The following is a 12,403-nucleotide window of genomic DNA, read 5'->3' on the forward strand; positions in this document are numbered from 1 at the left end:
GCCTGGTTTGGAAGCTGGTGTTGTAGCAGACATACAGTATATCATCCCGTCTGAGCCTATGTCACAGGCTGTAAAAATGACGTCAAAATGACTTTCTGCTTTCTTTTGCTAAACAATCGTCATATTTTCGTAATAACTGTTCGATTAGCGCGATGCACGAGGATAGTAGTAAATACCATCATTACAGACTCACATTTGCATGTTACTGTAACGCAAATTTTTACCCCTTCAGGGGTTATTAAAGTATGGACCACATGGGTATAATTTTGCGTCGACGCGGTGCGAGAGCTATCTGTTAATAGGTATGTAATATTTTTGCAAAAATCCGGCGATATTTTTTACATATCCAAGGTCACTGTGTTGGCTACTGTAGTCAATAAACGAGACACGCTCAAAATATGGCTTGATCATGAGCATCAGCCGACGTTTGGTTTGAATTCATGATAAGATTTGTCCGAATGTTTTTTTCTGGAAAGCATGGATGAAGACTGTTGGGATGAACTATAGTGTAGAGGTGTGCAAGGAGAGAGTTCAGGCCTATGAGACTCATTCATTCCGAGGCCAACCCCTTCTGCGTCGGGGCACATGAAGACGTAAAGTTTTGGCTAACCGACCGCTGATAAAATGCGGTCCCTTCGCAAAAAAATGACCGTCACTGGATGGCCAAACCTTTCGATATAGATATATTCCGTTGTCGGCACGGAATAGTCCCGTTCTTGCAATCTAAGTAGACAGTAGTACGACTGTTACACGCAGAGGAATTTACTTCACCCTAATTTGAAATCACGAGCGTCAGACACATTTTATAGAGCTGTGTTGGGTAGAATTGTGGTGTGCGCGTTCTGTATGTCATACATGTCCGTAAAATCGTAGCACACTACTGTAATACTATAGAATGTAAACGTTTACATTCTATAGTAATACTAAAAATGAATTCCTTTTCATGGGTGAGGCTCGGGTCGCGAGATGCCACAAACATTCAGATTTTGGTGGTAGTCTAAAAAGCTGCTTCAAGGTTAATACAACTGTCATGAATTTTCAAGTTAGATTTAGCTAAATAGCCGAACAAACAGTATCGTGACTTTATTTGCTCTTCTCATATATTCGCGAGACAGAAATTGGGAAATCGAAAAAAAAAAACAGAACACAAGTTGGAGCAACGTATCGTAAGGTAGCGAGCTCTAATGTGCCTACTCTCCTTGATGTTACTGCACCTTACTTACCAATACATCAGGCATAAGCCTGAACACAAGCATGTCTATTTTCACCCTATCGACAAACTGGACCCTCCGGGACCTTTGTGTCATCTCCCCAAAACGATTTCTGCCAGCAAGCGTTTTTCACTCGCGGAAAATAGCTGTGTTTTGGATAGGAGTGCAGAACAGTTCTTAAGACCAGGCCATCCAAGCACCATGGTAGGGGTTATTGTACAAAAGCCAACAACTTGCCTGACCGACAAGCGTTTTAGTGAAATGGTTGAAATCAAAACGAGGGAAAAGAGTTGCCCTATTACTGAGACACTTAATGGCCTAAAAGCTATGCTAGCCAATTTGTTGCACATCTGAAGAGAATATTCTTACGTATCTTCATCTTCTTTTTGTATAACAATTTTCGGTTGGCTTGTGCGAAGGAAATTTATTTTCCAAAAAAAGTGCGAATGAAGCTCAAAAGGGTCGAAAAGCACTGGTCTAGATAGCGTAACGGTTGGCTGAATTCGCATAATTTTACGGTAGGCCTAATCGTTCACAAAATTAAGAACTGTTGCCTCGTTATGGCACCACGTTTTTAGCTAACCATGATCATGTTCAATGTTCATACATGCGTCAAAGCTGGATAGGCTAGATATACCGCGACTAACTCCGTAATTACTGTGTTGTGGGTATTAATCATACCCGCAATATCGTCAACTTCGTCTTCAGTACAGCACCGATGAGTAATTGCGCGGTTCAAAAAGCATGATCACTGTGCAATGTGCATGTGCAGTTCACAAAACTGGACTTATGTGAATATGGCTTATGTGAGCTGAACAATTTAACTAATCAGGTACTGGACGAATATATAAGCGACAACAAAGCCTAAAAATGTCATCTTGCTGCACATGTCGATTTGGAGACGCGTACGGTGCAAAACACCGTCTCTTCCCTGAATTATAAGAGCTAAATTCTCGATTAAATCGTAAATTAAATCGTAGCGCGAAATTGGACAGTGTGTTATTGTTAGGGTTGTGATTAAATCAAAAATCAATTTAAAACAAACATGTTCTATTCTTCTGACTGTCTTGCTAGCGCGCCTAGCATGGCTGTTTTTGACTCTGTCGATCAAGATGTTCTGCAGAGCTACCAGGAATGCCAACTGGTCAATACCATTTATTACACTCTGAAGAAAAACTACGCCAGCGAGCAAGGCGCTAGGATGGTCTGCATGGATGGCGCCACAAAGAACGCTGGCGAAGTCATTGATAAAAAGACCCTGTTATTCAACCGATCGAGACAAGCTGTTATCACCACGGAGTTGATCGAAATTATATCGGGAATGACAGCTCTTTAATATCGATATCTAAACTGTTGTCGACATGTTTCGGAGAAGGCCCTTTTGCTGTTTTTTCCAAGCCATGACGTCACGTATATTCAATTGTCACGTCATAATGGATCGATATTCACAATTAAAATATAGGGTAAATATAGCTCCTTTGACGAAATAGTCTTTCCACCCGGACCAAAAATATCTTTAACCAGGACTACATCGTCTTGTAGCATTTTTACGGTCGGCGTTCATCATCATCAGAACATTCGTTCCGTACCAATGATCTATATTAACGTACTGTAGCTATCAAACCGACTATTTCGAGGGTCCCAACCATCCCATACCCTATATCTCGGCTATATCGGGTGGTAATCGTCGTCCGTATAGGCTCGCACAACATGTTTTTGGAAAGTATTTACACAAATATGGCATAATTATACAACTTGAAACGTACTACGTTTAAAAAAAAACATTGTTTAAAACACCGTGTGAAACATGTTTTAAACAAAGTCTTTTAAACAACCATTTGTTTTGAATGCAACCCTGGTTATTGTGTATGCCTACGAATTGTCGCGGTTCGAGCTAGTCAATGCGATGTTCGGACCCCCTGGTGTTGCATGAAAGAAGGCAATTAGTGATTGGATGATCGCTTTCCAGTTTGTAACTATCAGTTTTGTGTATTCATTCATGTGTGCTTGGTACACTCGTATTCCTGAATTGTCACACAATGTCAATTATGAGCGTGTAGTTTAACTTGTTACTGACACGGTGCATTGCGTACTTGTACAGTTCACGGCGTCGATTCGTTTGAAGAAATACCTTTATATTCCAGTATAGTCATGGCTGAAACAGCACTTCGTCAACCCCCACCCCAAAGCGTTGTTCTCGGGGCCCCCATAGGGTGATGAACCAAACTTCTGAGGGCATCGCCCCACATACACCCCATTGGGATCTACGTTATCACCACTATTTATGACCGAATTTTGTTATACTCAACAGTCAGCAGTCGACGAATTTTTGTGGACGAATCGCCAAACGCGCGAAGTATTTGTCCTATGCGGTTCAGAAGGCCAGCACAGGAAGATTTGGCTCCAGCCATTTATGCGCCTTTAGAAATTTAGACATAGCCTATGCATATCTGTCAACATAAGAGTAGTTCTTTTCGGTCAAGGTTTTCTCGCTCCTGATGTTTTGGCACACTTCTCGGTGGTTCTATGCTGGCGTAAACTTCATATGTCATGATGCGTCGTGGCGTGATATTGGCCGACGCCGAAATGCCTATTTCTACAAACCATGCGTATTTTTTATTGGGGGAAGGGTACCCAACAAAGACATCAAGACACCAAAAAATGCTCTATAATTTATGTTCATTCACAAAATAATTTTGGTCCCACTTCGAACTTGCCTCCTCCCGAATTGGAGCGTTGGGGTACGGCAGTTACGGTTCTGCGTAAAATTGATCGGCACCGAACGGACTGATAACGAGGACACCAATATAGAATTTCAAACCGTTGGGTAGTTGGTGGAAATCGGATTTCTAATGATAAGGTCGCGACATGCGCTCATATGGCTCTTGGTGCTGTTACATTTGAATTATCGTACCAGATTGAATTCAACTGTTTGGCTTGATATTACCGAGTGCAGTGCCGGTAGGCCTACCGCAATTTGTATACTACTGACTCACTAAAAAGCGTAATCGTATCTGACGGACATATATATATATACATATGTATAAACCAGCCCTGCTCAGAGACATGCAAGGAATGTTCGGGACCTTACGCACAGAACTGCACTGCTTGCAACATCGGTTTCTCACCCGTTGACGGGCGCTGCATCCAGCAATGCTCCAACGACTCGTTTCTGGACAACGGTGAAAGAACTGTGTTCTATCGAAGCCCCGAACCATCCATTGATATTGCGATTCTAATTCAGTGACACAAAGTTGCATGCCGTGCCACCAGAGCTGCAAGACGTGCTCGGGCAGTCGTGAAAGCTGCACATCATGCAAGGCCGGATTCCAGTGAGATTTGTCGCAGGTTTTTGGTGAGACTTGGCCACCGCAATATTCTTTTCTTCGCAGACAAGTGGGTAATGCGTGTCACGCGGCATGTCCGCAAGGGACATACATCGCGTCGTATCAAACTGGCTGCGCCTTTTGCCATGATCATTGCCTGGAATGCATAGGACCCCTCGAGGGGCAGTGTACGAGATGTGAAAACGGGATGATCCTGCATACGATGCGATGTGTAAGAACTTGCCCAACTCGTTCCTATCACGATAGGGATCGACAAACATGTCGCAGGTGAGTTGCTAGTATTTGCAATTCCCCCGCTTTACCGGAAATTACGACGACGATATAATCTCCTCAACCGTATGCCTACGTTCTAATTTCCCGTACATGTACAGTACACGTTTATAAAGCGATATGCAACACTGCGTCAGTGGTATCATCAGTGTTATACTGACGCCATAAAGCGAAAGCGCAGTGTTACCTAGTTTCTCGTGTTATGCTTTTTTGATGGTGAGTGGGAGTGGTTTAACTGTCGACTCTCTTGGCACTAGGTCTATAACGGGAGTGCAAAGTTTATTAAAATGTCTATTCTATAACAAAGAAAAGGAACTAGATCAGGGGTGTCAAACAGACGGCCCGCGGGTCGCATCCTGCTCACCATACGATTTCATCGGGCCCGCGAAGTAGATTGAGAAATGCTTGTATCAAATAGTCCCCCAAGACAGCAAATGTCGATTGTGTTCATAGGTCATATTATAGCCATTCGGCGGCAGCGTTCCGATTTCAATCATGTCACCAATAGGGACTAGTCGATGACTTTGACACCAGATTCAAAGAACGCAAAAAAGTCAACACTAAGTTTTAAGGGTAATTGGACCTAAAAGTAGTTAGAGAAAACGTCAATGCGAAACCATTATATAAGCAGGTTACATGCATAATATAATAGTTACACAAAGAATACAATTCCAATAGGCCTATCAGTGGCCTCCAGTGAAATTCGAATTACATTTATCAATAATGAACAAAAATTTGCGTTTACAGTTAAATATTTTGTATTCCTCACAACTAGTGCTGGGCACAATGATTCGAGTACTCGAATCTGAATTGAGTATTAATTTTAATGATTCGAGTCGAGTAGTGAAAGACGATTTTTTCGAGTACTGACATTACATGCTCCTCGCCAATAAAAGGGAATTTATCGACGAGAATTATAGTTTTGATAGTATTTTCCAATGTGGAAGGCTTAGAACCCTGATTAGCCGCATCGAAGCATACGAAACACAGTACAAATGCTACCCACGTTGCGGGAAATAACGCATTTCCGAAGTCATAATCATCCCATAACCTTGTCACGAAGTACAATGAAATCGGCGTGGTCGAAAAAATACTAAAGTCTCTTTAATTTGTTGGATACCAGGCATTATATTCTTTGTTGTGGCATAAAAGGTACATATTTGAACTTTGACATATTTCATTATGTCATGGCGTCATAATGAGTGATACTCGAATACTCGACTCGACAGATTAATCTCAAGAATACCAAATCACACGTGTTATGATTTTACTTTTCCGTATGCATCAGTCGGAAAGTCGATTCCACTCTTCTCCATCCACAGGTGTCACAGGACTTGCAAAACTTGCGATGGCCCGTCTGCAACCGACTGTCTGAGCTGTGACGGTAAGAGTAATTTTATTCCAATCATCGAGCTTGTATCGACTAATATTATGAATACATCCACTAATAATACTTTGAGCGTGTCTGCGGCGCATATTTGGAGAAGTATCAACTAATGATAAAATTCCAGACTAATATATGGACTATGTACGTTCAAAGCACGATGTTGCTATCCCTTTAACATGCATTTGTCTTCTTTCGTTTCCATGCTGCCTGCCCATTCGATACTGCGCTGCTCGTCAACCTACTGGTACTGTCTCTTGCATCGGCATATTTCTTCTGGGCGTCGCAATGCGGAACTTGCTAACTTTGGTGCTTTTTCGGCGTACATTTGAATCTATCACTGCTCTGTCGTTCACACTCGGACACGACGTAGGGTACAAGGATCGTTTCGATAAAAATACGTGCTTGATATTTGTGGGACTTGACATGTGTCGCCACCAAGAGATCAGCATTCTGTGCTGTCAGACTTGTATGCTCTACGAGTCTGGAGAGTTGTACGTATCCGCGGGCCTACCTTCGTTGAGTGAATTGAATTCGACGAATGAATTGAATTCGACGAGTATCTTGGACGACGACTACCCTGACGACTATTACGAGCATGCCTACGCGGACGCAGATAGTAAATACGGCGACGCTACAGAAGGCAACGTCGACAACGAACTTCAGCTCCCAGAAAGAACCGGCGGTTCCGATCCGCAAACGCCTATGATTGTCGACAGTGGTATTGGTGTCGAACAAAGTCAAGGTTCAGCAGCGATAACAGGTAGGGATGCGGAGCAAGCGGCTGACGGCGATGCGTGACATTTCAGCACAATTCGATTCGAAACTCCAGGGCAGATGGTAGCTTCCCAAGTGAATAGCGGCTCATCCCACACCAATAAAAATGAACAGCACCAACAATCCGTTCGATCTCACACAACTAAATACCTCCGTACCCTGCATTACGTCTGTAACCTCGAGCATTGCTTTGTATATTAACTGTTAATGGATGCATGTGCTTGATACGAATCTTAATCTTCGGGGATATGACCGCATAAAACATTTCGAATTTCTTACAGCGGCCAAACATTGTGACCACGTGTTGAAAAGAGGCTATTGTAATAGGAGGATATGGTCTTGACAGTGTTGTGGTACATGTTCTGGTGTTTATCGCTGATCGTCAGCACAGATCGTGCAAAGATGTTTCTCAATTGTATGCTGTGCAAACGATGATACATCGCATTTTTGTCCGTTGCTAATTTTCTGACTACTGCGCAAAGCGTGTGATACAGTCGATACTCGTTGCCGTGGCAATGGCAGTGCCAATATTTTGTACTAATAAAGAAACCAATATTATCTTTGTTATATTGCGCCCGCAACGAATTGGGTGACTTCGGGAATTTTCAACGTTTCGATGAAGGCAGTCTGAATTCAACTGATGGGCGCACAATACACATGAATAGGCAAATAGGCAGAATATGTATAAAAGGATGATTTAAGAGTATATGAGCAAGGCCGCATTGAAGGATAAGAAGGACCTCTCGTCTGCAAAAAATTAATTCAGGATGATCGAAATAATGCAATTCAATGCCGTAATTGTTCAAATATTCCTCTGCGTACTCGGCGTATAACTTAATGCTATCTGCCAATCTCGAGGTAGTATAGTCTGCTACTAACCGTGCGATACGGCTGATCTCTTCTGTACCTTTACGTACCAAACTATCGCCTTACTACCGTAAGCACCGAATTTTGCAAGTTGACAAACTATACCGCTTCGAAGTATCAAAAGTCATTCACAAATATTTTTCCAATAGTTTGCCTCCTGTGTTTGATGACTTTTTCATACCTGCCAAAAATGTCCACTCCCACTACACGAGATCCTCGTCTAAAGGAAACATCTACTTACCCCCACCCAATAGCAACCTAACTAAGAGATCTATCGACTACTCGGGACCTATCATCTGGAATGCATTACCACCACACATCCGTGAATTGCCTTATAATAGATTCAAAAAAGCCCTACTTGATCACCTCTTGTCGTTACACTAACACTGTTGCCCTACCTCGCCCAGACATTGCTTCATTGATCATTTGCTACCATCGTTTAATTTGTCTTCTATTTTATTTTTTTAACTACTGTAACCTTTTTTACAGCCAGACTGCTTAGAGTCAAGTGTACCTGTTTGATGCTGGTGTGATCAGACTAGATGACCTTCACGGTCTTATCGATCATTCCTATCTAATACCGAATACTGTGCAAGCATATTTTCTGTACCACCATCACTGCCGTGTGTTATGTATTTTGGTTGGATGAAAATAAAGACTCTCTCTCTCTCTAAAGGAAATACCTAAGACTTTATTTCCCGAGCTTTGGAGACTTCACCGACCTGAAGACGGCGACACCAGTTCGCTCGTAGTTCGGCACGTAGCCAAAGTAGTATATATTCCTTTAGTTGGCTGGATATCGCCACCAACTCTTACGCAAAGTGCTTCATGTTTGGTAACTAGTCTGTTTGTGAAAGCTCTTTCACAGTTGCAAGCGATTGAAAACCTACATACACTACACATGCACGCGGAACTTGATTCTACTCCTGATATAGAAATGATCGAGACCTGACGATTTTCGGTTTTGTCGATATTGGCAACGGGTGACGTAGAGCCCGCGAGTAGTGTTCGCGAACATCAGAAATACCGACTCTCAGGTCACATGAGGTACTCTTGCCAGGGTTTGGACCACCCTGTTATAAGAGAGAATGAGAGAGAGAGAGTCTTTATTTTTTAATTCAACCAAAATACATAACAAACATACAGCAATGATGGTGGCACAGAAACTCCTAATCCAATCCAAATCCGATGAAATTTATCCAGATCCGGGTTTTTCAAATCCTAATCCTAATCCATGCTCATTGCTCATCTCTGATAGTAAGGCGATAATTTAGTACGTACCGGTACGTGTAGAATTTGAACCCTGCAATATCGCTAGATACGGTTGATCGGCTGTAAAATGTCAACTGATAAGTTCACCGAAAGTGCGAAATCTACGATCCAAACGAAATGTAGGCTGCAAAGAAGTTTCAACTTTGTAAACAATTTTGACATTTTTTGACCTAACGCTACAATTTTGACCTAATTTTGACTTTTTGGACATGTCAGAAAAAGATCGCCCTATTAGTTATAATAAAATAAAATTCAAATATCTGTGGTCAGCTCTTGTATTCCTTACAACGCACACGGAGCACGGGCTAGCGCCAATACACGGCTAAAAGAAAGAGAGCATAAAAATATGACAACTTATATCGTCGCCAGAGCCACTTTTTAGCCGTTTATAACTGCTGTATTCAACCGCGATTTCGAATTATTGCCAATTCCATTGTTTGCGAATGACGGTGTAGCTAGAATAGAATCCATATGATCCGTAATATCATGTAATATACTATTGCGTACAGAGGCTTGATAATAAAGTATTCAAATGAATAGCAAGGGCATGGTTTTTGATGGAATATTTTGGAATAATTTTACTTGTGCTTATAGAAAGCGATCCAAAGTTTTGAATCCGACCCGCGACGCAAGTTGCGTTTGACACATCTGCCCTAGGGTGTACGATACACCCGGTTTAGTAGAGCCCGGTCTAGGCCTACACCGGAATTTGCCAACCTTTTCGGCCAAAGGGCCACATGAGATTCACGAACCAGTGCGCCGGCCAGATTAATGTTGATGACCTTTTTAGTCGTCCAATTTTCGCCCCCTTTTTTCTCAAAATCGCCCACTGGGGGGCGATATCGCCAACGTTGGGAACCACCGAATTAGGTCGTCCGGGGCCTATGATATTCGTAGGCCCCGGGTCGTAACTTCTACCGCGGCAACTTTGCGCCAGATTTGGCCTGTTTTTTTTACCGGCCGGGTAGCTGCTGACAAAAAATAAATCACCAAGTTCGCTTGCGATGGCCTTGAGTTTCTTATGTCCTTCACGTTAGCTCAGATGTTGTCTTTGCAAAGGTTAATCTTTTCACTAGCGGCCTTGTGCTGAATTCGGCATAACTTTTTCCTGCTTATCAGCAATTTGGTCGAGAGGCTGTCGAGAGGCCCAACGAAATCGTCTCGCAAGCCTCACTTTATCAGGGGGGAATTTCTACGGAAAGCATTTAAACATACATCTAGCTAAAAATATGTCCAAAGAAACAAATAATAGTAAAGAATTAGTTTCATACTTAACAGTTATACCATAAAAATCTGAAAATCTTGTGAACCCAGTGTATCTTCCGACACAACTCTAAAGCCAGATTTCCCCCTAAAAATTTCAAAATTACCCAAAGGGGGAATCCCCCCGACACAAAATATCTGACTGGGGGATATTGCGCACGTTTTGTTCGATTTGGTGCTCGGCAAGCGAACATCGATATTTCGGAAGGTGGTGTTTGCAAACGAACCCTGTAAGGTTCATCACTCTGAATATTTTATAAAATAGCAGATTTTACACTAATCATGACATCTTTGATAAAAATGTCTTATTTCTACCTCCGACCACTCTCTGTTTGACGGCGACATCAAGACGGAAATAGGATAAACCCATGTAATTATTCGAAATGCTATAGATTCTTGACAATTTTGGTTAAAACATCGCATTATTCCGCATGTGAATAATGTAGGTAGCTGCCTCTCTCACCGCTATGTGGTTAGCCCTGAAACAGGCCAGAACAGGGGTCGGCAACCTTCAGGATACAGGAGTTATCTGAACCTATATGCAGGTATATGAAACCAATTAGGGCCTCAAACCCAAAAATATCGATGACACCACATACAGTTTCTAAGTTTTAGTACATATTTCCCAAAGTATTTATGAAATCAAAAAAATAAACCAGTGATTTTAAACTTATTGTAGCGATCTTTCCGTGGAAAGGTGGTATTTCAAGATAAATATTAAACCGGCAACTTCGATTCTATTACGATCACAGCTAGGCTTGGATTTAAAACAAAATCAATTTAAAACAACCATGGCCCTTGTTTAAAACATGTTTTTATTGGTTTTTTTTCGAGTCATGACGTCACCAATCTTCAATTGTGACGCCACAGTGAATTTACATTGGCGATTGAAAATATAGGGTAAATATGGCTCATGCTTTCAATTGATAGAAATGACTAGAAATTAATACTCCGCAGAATTTACTTGGCCCGCCAATTTATTTCCTGCTTCCTAGAAAAATAACTGCCCACCTCTGGGCTAGGAGTTATCAAGTCATTAAATGTGAACCACCGTACTCTGTCTCTGACCTAGCAATGGCTGCACCAACATCATTCAACAAAACACCGGTATCTATAGATTCATGCAAGAAGACAACACGCGCTTTTCAGTTGTTGGGCAACTAACAATACTTTCAAATGTGCAACTAGAACTAGAACTTGAACTACGCAAAAAACCGTTAGTTAGTTGACCGCCAACTAACTAAAGTAGTAGCTTGTACAAGTCTGCCTCCGATGGCGCCCACATATCCTTTTCGACAATTTGCCCTCTTTTATAGGTTTGAGAGTCAGGATATTGTACACGGACAACTCGAAAATTCCATGAATGACGCCAAATCTGGATTTCGACGGCGGTCACGGCAAGGTTGACTGAAAAAAAGGTTAACCCCAGCCAATAATACGTTGGAGCGGTTGTTCCGGGAGTCGAGTTGGAAAATGACCTTCTTTTAGTCAACCAATAATATTTTCCGTAAAATGCTCAATTCATCCGTTTCTCTTAAGCTATTATAACTTTTGTAACTTGTGAAAAGTACCTCTTTTTCGGATCCCAAAATAGGGTAACACTCGGACGCTTTTCTAACAAGAAGTTCTTGGCCGGGGTGTCGCAGCATCCTGGGGTAACAATCGGGTGGTGGGTTTAGGACAGAAATAGATCATGTCTAACAATGTTTTATGCATAAACAATGTTTTACACATAAGAATAGGACATGATCTATTTCTGTCCTAAAGAAATATAATACACTAGGCCCAATTTTGACATAAATCTCCTGACTGGACAACTTCCGTTGAACGCGGTGTCTAAACCACCATAGCGTGTACGACATATTTCCTTCATAACATCGGCCGACAACTATATAATGTTCGATCTCTGCGTGACTGCTGGAGCGTGAAACCCCTGTGGAAATTTCGATAAATTGCAGTTCCATTACGGCGACGTTCTAAAGAAAATGGCTGCGGCCAATTTTTTTTTTCGT

General features: G+C 41.9%; 1 pseudogene across 1 annotated transcript in view; it reads left to right on the top strand.

Moving 5' to 3' along the window:
- LOC145434069 (furin-like protease kpc-1) overlaps positions 1-8,374 on the top strand; it is a 30,488-nt pseudogene extending 22,114 nt beyond the window's left edge. The window contains exons 14-18 of the transcript XR_013913263.1: positions 4,264-4,393; positions 4,456-4,543; positions 4,604-4,825; positions 6,151-6,212; positions 6,586-8,374. The product of XR_013913263.1 is annotated as a furin-like protease kpc-1 (transcript). The remainder of the gene's footprint in view (positions 1-4,263; positions 4,394-4,455; positions 4,544-4,603; positions 4,826-6,150; positions 6,213-6,585) is intronic.
- The last annotated feature ends 4,029 nt before the right edge of the window (positions 8,375-12,403 follow it).

The sequence above is a fragment of the Botryllus schlosseri genome, chromosome 2 (genome assembly GCF_051294905.1).
Source record: "Botryllus schlosseri isolate E-star chromosome 2, Bs_hap1, whole genome shotgun sequence".
In the NCBI taxonomy this organism is placed as follows: domain Eukaryota; kingdom Metazoa; phylum Chordata; class Ascidiacea; order Stolidobranchia; family Styelidae; genus Botryllus; species Botryllus schlosseri.